This window comes from Salmo salar, chromosome ssa12 (assembly GCF_905237065.1).
Source record: "Salmo salar chromosome ssa12, Ssal_v3.1, whole genome shotgun sequence".
Lineage (NCBI taxonomy): Eukaryota > Metazoa > Chordata > Actinopteri > Salmoniformes > Salmonidae > Salmo > Salmo salar.
Genome location: NC_059453.1, coordinates 52,063,116 through 52,075,125, shown reverse-complemented (window position 1 = coordinate 52,075,125; position 12,010 = coordinate 52,063,116).

Here is a 12,010-nt window from a genome sequence, read left to right as displayed (position 1 = left end):
ACTCTCTGGGATACCATCTCCTGGGCTCCGGGTCTTGCTGTATCCTGTCGGGATCACAACTGCACTCATTCCTGTTACCTCTGTAACCATCCCCAACTATATGGGAGTCCTTTCTTCCCCCGCTCTCCTTGTGTGCTGCCCTTCTGGCAGCTTTATGGGCCTTGCAATCAGCCCTTGATTACTCACCAACTCCCAATCAGCCCCAATTAGTCCTGGCCGGAGAACCCGTCGAGACCTGGCACGTCCAGCAGATGGAGCCATCGCCTCGTGATGTATACACCGTCTGTCACCAGGCCTCGACGAGTCTCCCCCTGGTGGCTGACCTGCTGTACGCCACAATACAGTGTGTGCAAATGATGTAAGATTAGGGAGGTAAGGCAATAAATAGGCCATAGTGGTGAAGAAATTACAATTTAACAATTAAACACTGGAGTGATAGATGTGCAGAAGATGAATGTGCAAAGTAGAGATACTGGGGTGCAAAGGAGCAAAACTAATCAATTACAATATGGGGATGGGTAGTTGGATGGGCTATTTACAGATGGGCTATGTACAGGTGCAATGGTCTGTGAGCTTCTCTGACAGCTGGTGCTTAAAGTTAGTGAGGGAGATATGAGTCTCCAGCTTCAGTGATTTTTGCAATTCGTTCCAGTCATTGGCAGCAGAGAACTGGAAGGAAAGGCGGCCAAAGGAGGAATTGGCTTTGGGGGTGACCAGTGAAATATACCTGCTGGAGCGCATGCTATGGGTGGGTGGTGCTATGGTGACCAGTGAGCTGAGATAAGGTGGGGTTTTACCTAGAAAAGACTTATAGATAACCTGGAGCCAGTGGGCTTGGCAACGAATATGAAGTGAGGGCCAGCCAACGAGAGCGTACAGGTCACAGTGGTGGGTAGTGTATGGGGCTTTGGTGACAAAACGGATGGCACTGTGATAGACTGCATCCAATTTGCTGAGTAGAGTGTTGGAGGCTATTTTGTAAATAACATTGATGAAGTCAAGGATCGGTAGGATAGTCAGTTTTACGAGGATATGCTTGGCAACATGAGTGAAGGATGCTTTGTTGCGAAATAGGAAGCCGATTCTAGATTTAATTTTGGATTGGAGATGCTTAATGTGAGTCTGGAAGGAGAGTTTACAGTCTAACCAGACTCCTAGGTATTTGTAGTTCTCCACATATTTTAAGTCAGAACCGTCCGGAGTAGTGATGCTGGACGGGAGGGCAGGTGCAGGCAGCGATCGGTTGAAGAGCATGCATTTAGTTTTACTTGCATTTAAGAGCAGTTGGAGTCCACGGAAGGAGAGTTGTATGCCATTGTTTACCGGGGTAGGGGTAGCCAAGTGGAAAGCATGGCCAGCCGTAGAAAAATGCTTATTGAAATTCTCAATTATCGTGGATTTATCAGTGGTGACAGTGTTTCCTAGCCTCAGTGCAGTGGGCAGCTGGGAGGAGGTGCTCTTATTCTCCATGGACTTTACAGTGTCCTAGAACTTTTTGGAGTTTGTGCTACAGGATGCAAATTTCTCTTCGAAAAAGCTAGCCTTTGCTTTCCTTACTGCCTGTGTATATCGGTTTCTAACTTCCCTGAAAAGTTGCATATCGCGGGGGATATTCGATGCTAATGCAGTATGCCACAGGATGTTTTTGTGCTGGTCAAGGGCAGTCAGGTCTGAAGTGAACCAAGGGCTATAGCTGTTCCTGGTTCTACATTTTTTTAATGGGGCATGCTTATTTAAGATGGTGAGGATAGCACTTTTAAAGAATAGCCATGCATCCTTTACTGACGGAATGAGGTCAATATCCTTCCAGGATACCCGGGCCAGGTCAATTAGAAAGGCCTGCTCGCTGTAGTGTTTTAGGGAGTGTTTGACGGTGATGGTCGTTTGACCGCAGACCCATTACGGACGCAGGCAATGAGACAGTCATCGCTGAGATCCTGGTTGAAGACAGCAGAGGTGTATTTGGAGGGCAGGTTAGTTAGGATGATATCTATTTGGGTGCCCGTGTTTACGGATTTGGGGTTGTACCTGGTATGTTCATTGATATTTTGTGTGAGATTGAGGGCATCTAGCTTAGATTGTAGGGTGTTAAGCATGTCCCAGTTTAGGTCAACTAACAGTATGAGCTCTGAAGATAGATGGGGGGTAATCAATTCACATATGGTGTCCAGGGCACAGCTGGGGGCTGAAGGAGGTCTATAGCAAGCTGCAACGGTGAGAGACTTGTTTCTGGAAAGGTGGATTTTTGAAAGTAGAAGCTCGAATTGTTTGGGCACAGACCTGGATAGTATAACAGTACTCTGAAGGCTATCTCTGCAGTAGATTGCAACTCTGCCCCCTTTGGCAGTTCTATCTTGTCAGAAAACGTTATAGTTAGGATGGAAATTTCAGGATTTTTGATGGCCTTCCTAAGCCAGGATTCAGACACGGCTAGGACATCCGGGTTGGCAGAGTGTGCTAAAGCAGTGAGTAAACAAATTTAGGGAGTAGGCTTCTAATGTTACATATATGAAACCAAGGCTTTTACGGTTACAAAAGTCAACAAATGAGAGCGCCTGGGGAATGGGAGTGGAGCTAGGCGCTGCAGGGCCTGGATTAACCTCTACATCACCAGAGGAACAGAGGAGGAGTAGGATAAGGGTACGGCTAAAGGCTATAAGAACTGGTCGTCTAGTGCATTCAGAACAGAGAGTAAAAGGAGCAGGTTTCTGGGTATGGAACAATAGATTCAAGGCATAATGTAGAGACAAGGGTATGGTAGGATGTGAATACAGTGGAAGTAAACCTAGGCATTGAGTGACGATGAGAGAGGTTTTGTCTCTAGAGACAATGAGGGGTATCTGTCAAAAGCACCCCTTTGGAAATAGACGTTTCGAAACCTCTTGGTGCAGAATCCGATCCAAGGAGATCTCAGCAAGAAAAACATTGACAGTAAGAAGGTTAGAGACCTCACGGTGCATGTACACTAGATTGCGGTAAATTTCCGCGTGCCGCTTAGGCCACCCATTGTGACTTGTTTGTGGGCGTGCTGGCAGCATATAGCAGCACGTTCGATTGTGTGTCAAGAATTCAGCATAGCAAGTTTGTATGACGGTCTGGTTATTACATGGGTACATAGTTCAATAGTAATAACCTGTAAAACGCTCTGATGACAAACAAACTTTGCTGCCCTGTTTCCAATTTCCACATGGCTGGGAGAACCTATTCAAGTAAGTAAATATATTTCGAAAATGTAAAAAAAAGATGTATTATTAGCTAACTAGCTAAGGCGCAGGCTAACTCAAATAAGCTGCTAAATGAGCTAACTAGTTGGCTAGCTAGCTATCTAGCCAACTTCACATACTGTATAGATAGCTAGCTAAGTGAATTAAATATCATCAGCTACCTAACTTCATATTAGCTAGCTATCTTGATGTATTTATCACTGTAAGAAAACTAACTCCAAATGCATTTGTAGGTAGCTAGCTAACAGCCATGGAGGAGGATGAAAGGATAGCAGCCCCAACTGTCAAAGTGAGAGAGTAGGCTATTCTGGATAGGGCAGGTACTTTTGTGTAGTTCTTGTCCCTAGAAGTGAGGACGGCGATAATAGTAATATAATATTCAGTGCAGTGTAATTTGACATTAATGAAGTCTGTTTCTTGTGAGGTTTTCTGTCCTCAGATAAAGAGAGCTATGAAAGCCTGTCTACATATGAAGAGGTCCCAATGAAGAGCAGTGGTTCTCAGTCCTGGTCCTGGGGACTCAAAGGGGTGCACATTTTTGTTTTTGCGTTAGTACTGCACAGCTGATACAAATGATCAACTCATCATCAAGCTTCAAGTGGTATTTATGTATTAATTTATGGTGCTATCCTTGATATGATCCTGTTATTGTCACATGCACATATGTGTGCCCATGCATCTATCAATCCAATGTTATCATGATTTGTTATCAGGGATATTATACTTTAGTAATCCACAATGACATGGTGATGTAAAAGTCTAATAATTACATTGTCTTCCATATTCCTACAGATACCTTGTAATTGGAGATTCCTTCAAAACGATTGCCCACTGTTAACGTGTAGGGCACTGCAAGGTTGGGTGACCAGGGCCACCTGGGACTGCCTCCTGGAGGAATTCAGGGGTGTGAAGGCTACCTGTGTCCCTCATAACTTCATAAGAATGGACACGAGGACCAGGAAGGGATCTGCAGCTCGCCGTCGTGTGCCAGAGGAGAAGACTGCTGCTCTGCAGGATGTTTCAAGGATGGGGTCCTACCAAAGGCTCTTTTAAGAACCATTCACAATGCAATAAGAGTATTATTCCATTAACTTAGCAATGTCATCTGCAGTTATTCAATTCCCAGTTTCTCTCCCTTTGACCAGGTGAGGGTGCTGTTTAGGTAAGAGTGTGATGTCTGTACAAAAACAAAACAGGCTATTTTAAATCACCCATATTGAAAACATGTAGGACAATTAGACACCCTTTAACCCACACCTACACAGTCATGTATCTATCTGATTGATGGATTGTGTTGTGCAGTAAGCAGGCTCAGGTGTATAACTGTGGCTTCTTCCACCTTCAAAGAATAGGCAAGAGGGCCAACCATGGAGAATAGTAAGACACTTCATTATTTCCATAACTACGCTATATTGTTTGTCCTTGTGTGTCCATTCATGTTTTTCAGCATAAAGTGCTCTGCTGCCACTTAGTGTGGTGTGGATACCAGGTGAGGCCACACACACAGATACCTGTTGAACACTGTCTCTTTAACTATCTTATTTTTTTCAATAACAGTCTCTCTCCTTCACTTCATCCCTCTCTCCTCTTCTCCCTAAATCCTCTAGGTTATATCAGCTGTGTTGGTGAACCACTTCCGCATCTGAACTGGCTACATAGAGGGTACAGCATGATCAGAGGCGAGAGGTCACTTGGTCAGTTCAACAGAAAGTATTATTAAAGACATGCTTTACATTGAAATACAGATAGAGATGCAGTAGTCCCAGAGTTAATGATCCAAGGTCAGTTTTGCATTTCACCTGATTAGTATGATGACTAACAATGTTAGAATAAAAAAATGTCCCAACCCGGACATCCGCTGCCCATCCTTGTGTCGGCCTGCTCCATTTGCAGAAATCCTACCTGGGTCAACCACCAGGGGGGGACTGCTACGCTGATCCCCAACCAGGACATCCGAGATTCATTCTTATGGTGGGTTGCAACTTGCAGGATCCTTTCAACTTGACCCCACCAAAGGGGGACTGTCATTACTTTCCTGTAAAGATCTTAAGGATCAGGCTACAGTGGGTCCGCTCTACAGCGACTCTCTCTCCCGCAGGGGGGAAAGGGGGAGTAGGCCGCTTTATGGAGGTTGTAAATACTCTGCCTCTGGGCTCTGGACACAGAGAGAGACTTGCCAAAACTCCTACATCCCCAAAATTGTTGAATTAAACAATATTTATATTTTTGAGAATGTGGAATCGGTTGGTGGGAAATAAAGGAACAGTCATGTCGAGTTTGTTTAATTTGGTGACCTCATGAAGGACAGGAGACACATATTACTGTCTTTGTTTGTATACACTTCTCAGTTATGGGGTTTGCATTTGAATGTTGTATGAAATAAATGATTAAGCATACGAATACTTTTGTAAAGATAACAATGTGATCTTAGTCTTCTAATGAGAGTTGTTTTTCCTAGTAATGTCCATATTTACGATGAACGTATTCAACTGTATGTATGCAGTGGGTCCATTCTGTTCTCCGGCTCTTTATTATCTGTCCTCACCCCTTTCCTTTGTCTACCAAGCCGTCATATCGGATATCAGATATCCAAGGGTTTGTGACGTTCAGGAATGAGACTGATGAGGTAATAATACATTAATAAGTGACTGTAATCGATAAGATTCGGGAAATAGAGACTCTTTAAAAGAAATCCCGTGGTGCCCCGACTTCCTTGTTAATTAAAGTTGACATGATTAGTTTAATCACGTAAGGAATAATTACACATAGAGAATTGATTTGATAATATAAACAGTCTTCATCCCTGTGGCTCAGTTGGTAGAGCATGGTGTTTGCAATGCTAGCATGGTGTGTGCAACGCCAGAGTTGTGGGTTCGATTCCCACGGGGGGCCAGTACAACAAACAAAAAATGCATGAAAAGAAATGTATGTATTAACTACTGTAAGTCGCTCTGGATAAGAGCGTCTGCTAAATGACTAAAATGTAAAAATGTCTTCACATTTAATGATATGTGTGTCAAGTTACAACACACATATAACACACAACATGCAGAGGTCTCACTCTATGTTTGTTTATAACTACTAGCTGCAGGTAAGATAGAAAGTGTAAAAGTGGTGAGTTACCTTGATCGTGGTGGTGGTGATGGATGTTGGTCGAGTTGTGGTCCAGGGAACCACATTGGCAATGACAGTAGCAGTAGTGGAGCATACAGACATGCCATGGTCCTGAACCCTGACCAGCAGCTCATAAACCATGGGGTGCCATAGGAGAACTGGGCACTGGACACCAGCTGTGCTCCATCCATGGTAAATCTGCGGTTAGTGTTCCCTGGGAGAAAAGGAATGCGGTGGTTTGTATCTAATCAAATTTACCCGCAATTCAAGCAGATGGTGAATTACATTCCCTCTGATTCATTCTGTCTTGGCTTGGAGGTCTATGTTCCATCTGGGCTGAATGCTCTGTTTTCTCTCTGGGCTGCATTTTCCATCATTTGTATGATTTCTCTCTGGGCTGAATGTTCTGTATTCCGTCTGTACCTGGGGTTATATCTTGTGTGTCCTGTCTAGACAATGTGGTCTGTCTGGGCTGACTAGTCTGCCTACACTCTTAGAAAAAAGGGTTCCAAAATGGTTCTTCGGCTGTCCCCATAGGAGCAACCTTTTGGTTCCAGGTAGATCCCTTTTTGGTTCCAGGAACCCTACATGAAACCCAAAAAGGTTCTACCTGAAACCAAAAGGGGTTATTCAAACAGTTCTCCTAAATTCTAGATCGCAGCCAAGCCATTGATCACTGATCACTAGTAATAGAGCACATTATGTGATATGGGTTGTGTCCCAAATGGCACCCCATTCCCTATATAGTGCACTACTTTTGACTAGAACTATATGGGCCTTGGTCAAAAATAGTGCACTACATGTGAAATGGGATATTTTCTCACCTCCCACAATGCTGTAGGTGAGGGGCTGTCGGGGCGTGTCCACATCTCACAGTTGACAGTCAGTATCCCCACTCCCTCAGCGTGGAATAGATACTGGCACTGTAGTATGGAGGGCTACACTGAGGCGGGTCATCATTAGAATTCTACAAACACAAGACAGTATATTACTTTACTATAAGATATGGTGTACGTATAAGGTTAGCATTTCGTTTTAAGGATATACATTGTCTTCTGACAGATAGTGCCAGTCTAACATGACTGCGTTGACATGAACTCAGAAGAGACCGAGTCGTCAGGCTATCTTAAGTAAGACAATGATAGTTATAAGGTTAGTGTTTAGTATTTAGTTACAGGGTTAGTATTTTGTTACAGGGTTAGTATTTAGTATAAGGTTGTATCGACACTGAACAAAAATATTAATGCAACATGTAAAGTGTTGGTCCCATATTTCATGAGCTGGAAGAAAAGATCCCAGAAACGTCTCTCAAATGTTGTGAACAAATTTGTTTACATCCCTGTTAGTGAGTATTTCTCCTTTGCCAAGATAATCCATCCACCTGACAGGTGTGGCATATCAGAAAGCTGATTAAACAACAGGATCATTACACAGGTGCACCTGATGCTAGGGACAAAAAAAGGGCACTCTAGAATGTGTAGTTTTGTCACACAACACAATGCTACAGATGTCTCAAGTTTTGAGGGAGCGTGCAATTGGCATGCTGACTGCAGGAAATGTCCACCAGAGCTGTTGCAAGAGTATGTCAAATTCATTTCTCTACCATAAACTGCCTCCAACGTCGTTTTACAGAATTTGGCAGTACGTCCAACCAGCCTCACAACCACAGACCATCTGTATGGCATTGTGTGGGCGAGTGGTTTGCTGATGTCAACGTTGTGAATAGCGTGTCCCATGGTGGCGGTGGGGTTATGCTATGGACAGGCATAAGCTACGGACATTTTATCGATGGCAATTTGAATGCACAGAGATACTGTGACGAAAGCCTGAGGCCCGTTGTCATGCCATTAATCCGCCACCATCACCTCATGTTTCAGCATGATAATGCATGGCCCCATGTCACAAGGATCTGTGCATGATTTCTGGAAGCTGAAAATGTCCCAGTTCTTCCATGGCCTGCATATTCACCAGACATGTCACCCATTGAGCATGTTTGGGATGCTCTGGATCGATGTGTACGACAGCTTGTTCCAGTTCCCACCAATATCCAGCAACTTCGTACAGCCTTTGAAGAGGAGTAGGACAACATCCCACAATCAACAGCCTGATCAACTCTATGCGAAGGAGATGTGTCGCTTTGCAAGAGGCAAATGGTTGTCACACCAGATAATGACGGATTTTCCAATCCAGCCTCCTACCTTTCTTTTAAGGTATCTGTTACCAACACATACATATACGTATTCCCAGTCATGTGAAATCCATAGATTAATGCCTCATTTATATTTAAATTGACAGATTTCCTTATATGAACTGTAACTCAGTAAAACCTTTTAAATTGTTGCATGTTGCGTTTATATTTTTCTTCAGTATAGTATAAAAGCTTAATGGAGGCCTCCCTGTTTGTACAGAATATCTAAAGGGTCATGTTTCTTCCACTTTCATTTGAATAAGGGCTGCATGAATATTCATTTGACTGACCCCATGAACCTGTTGAGATGTTGAGTCTATTTAAACCAGGACATTGGCAAACAGGAGTCAACTGTTTGTCAACTGAGGCTTTCCTCAGTAGGCTGTCCTCTGGTTCAGTGGGTTATGGTCTTGGTTGAGATCCACAGCTTCAACCATAAGCAGAAAAGGGTAATGAGGAAGGTAATGAGGAAGTCATTAGGAAGTCCAGGTGTGCATGACGATGAGGAGCAAGTGTGTTATATGGTTGCCAGGTGTGCGTAATGTGAGAACGGAAGTAGGTGTGACACTGCTTCTCAAAGTCCAGTTGGAATAGCAGGTGGATGGCTCTTGTACACAGAGTTAAACAGAGTTGGAGGATTTGAGAGTCATACTAAATGATGAAACTACAGTAACTGGGTGGGGCTACAGTAGCATAGGGTGTATTGGAGTTGGTCTTTTTTCATTTAACAAGGTAGAATTACTAGTTTTAACATCAAAATTAGGGCTGTCAAACGATTAAAACATTGATTTGCAAATTAAGAATTTTATGAAGTTAAGCTTTAATTTCAAAATATATATACAAAAAGCAGTACTCGAATATTGACGTCTTGATTTTGTCCAAAGTAACGGTTAGCAAAATCAGGTAAATTAATAAAGCACACTTTCTTAAACCTCAATGTCAGCTTGTTTTAAGTGCATTTCGAACGTTTTCAGACAATGAGATTAATCACAATAAAAATGTTTAGAGCTAAAATTGAAAAAAGTTAACTTGAGTTAGATTAACTCTGACAGCCCTACTTAAAATATATCCACTACCGTTCAAAGGTTTGGGGTCACTTAGAAATGTCCTTGTTTTTGAAAGAAAAGCACATTTGTTGTCCATTAAAATAACATCAAATTGATCAGAAATACAGTGTAGACATTGTTAATGTTGTAAATGACTATTGTAGCTGGAAATGGCTGATTTTAATGGAATAGCTACATAGGCGTACAAAGGCCCATTATCAGCAACCATCACTCCTGTGTTCCAATGTCACGTTGTGTTAGCTAATCCAAGTTTATCATTTTAAAAGGCTAATTGATCATTAGAAACCCTTTTGCAATTATGTTAGCACAGCTGAAAACTGTTGTTCTGATTAAAGAAGCAATAAAACTGGCCTTTTTTAGACTAGATGAGTATCTAGAGCATCAGCATTTGTGCGTTCGATTACAGGCTCAAAATGGCCAGAAACAAAGCACGTTCTTCTGAAACTCGTCAGTCTATTCTTGTTCTGAGAAATGAAGGCCCTTTAATATAGAACGTTTTCACCATCATGTTAAAGCCCTAGGTGCTCCGTTCTATTAAAAAAAAATCTGCTTTAGCCGACATCCGCATGGCAGTTGTTTTGATGGTGTCGGAGGTGGAATTGTATTAGAGCTGTCAAACCCACAAGCGGCTCCTGGCATTATACCTAAACCGGGCATTGCCATTGGCTGCACAGAGTTTCATTAGGAGAAATCCCATGCAGCCTTGTTTACACGTTCAAATGTGAGATGTAATCTACACCTCAATTAGGCTGGTAGAAATCCTAATTATTTAGTTTGAGCGTAACTATTTCTTATAGCTTACACTATCTCATTCTAAACTTGAAACGCAAGTGGGATGGGTGTGGCTTCATGACAATGATCAAGAGCAGCTGCTCACCGATTTGACAGCTCCAACACAGTTAACCTTATGACACCGCCAAAACATCACCTATGCGGGTGTCGGCTATCGCCGGTTAATAATTGATCGGATTGAATCTAGGCCTAGTTATTCTGTTGCTTTGACAAAGTCATTTCTGAAGAGTATTATTTATTTAATGTGATTAGTGATTCATAAAAAACAAAAAAAACCTGTCCCTCATTTTAAGGTCAACCCGTTATGTGAACTGAACTGTCATCTAATAGTCAAAACATAGTGGAAAAGCAGGTGAGCTGGTTCTAGTCTTTAGTGTTCTAGTCTCTGGTTCTAGTCTCTATTTTTCTGGCGTTTTGTGGTGGAAAAGTGGTTTGAGCATAACACATCAACCCTAGACAGGCTAGACAATTAACAATAAAAAAAATGTTCCTCCCTGTTGCACATAAAACGTTTCCATGCACTCTGTCATAAGGGGATTTATGGCTGATTTAACATGAAATGGTCAACCTTGTTACTTTATTTGGCACTTAATAGGCACTTCTATAGTAATTGTTTGATTTAACCTCCTGAGATGTGATTTTTGCAAATTAAAGAACCCAATACAGCCATGTTTTATTCAATATCAAATCATTATAGGTAACAATTAAGTACCTCTCTGGGATTGTTTTCAATGAAAATGGTCAAAAAGAAAATAAATAGTTTCTTAGCAAGAGCAGTTTCTCCAGCAAGATGTTTTGCACTTTCAGTTTCACATACTTAGCTAGCAAATGCAGCTAGCTAGTTTAGCCTACTCAAACACCCAGCTCAAACAGAGGGATGCTATGTTAGCTAGCTGGCTATGACTATCCAACACAACACAGGAACTCTTCCAATGTAAGCTTTTGGTTTTACTAATTTATTGCCAGCGGGGCTCGCCGGTGTAACTGCTTACTGACTGTACACTGTAACGTTACTGCATGATTGTAGCGGGTTTACAAACACCTTAGTTCTATTAGCTATGCTGACTATGACGTTACTTTAGCTAATATGGTGACAAAGATGTAGGTTGTGTGCAGCGGTTTGGCTTGGAAAGATTTTTTTTGCCTGGTCACATACAGCTGATGTGTTGTGCATTGAAGTCCACAAGCGAAGGGAAGAGGTGAGAAGAGGAGAGAACATGGATGCGAGAAGGAATATAACGTGGCTATGTGTTTACGGCAGATCAGGGCTGTATTCATTCCGCCGATTCTGTTGAAAAACGTTTCTTAAACGGAGGCTAACAGGGATAAAAGTACTTGAATTTGTCCAATAGAAACTCTCATTTGCAACTGTTGGACTAATGATTACATCCCATATCAGCTAGATGCAGGCAAGAGTGTGCAAGTATTGAATGTCACTGTCTGTCATCTCAAATTTGTCTCTAAACCTGTGTACACCTTCATTATAAACTTTAATTCAAAGGCTAGGTTGAAGCAACCTCAGGATGGGTACAGGGAACATTTGTGTCACGGCTGCTCCGGCATTACGCACTCCTGCCACCATCATTTACGCACATCTGCCTTCCCTCGTCACGCGCATCAGCGAT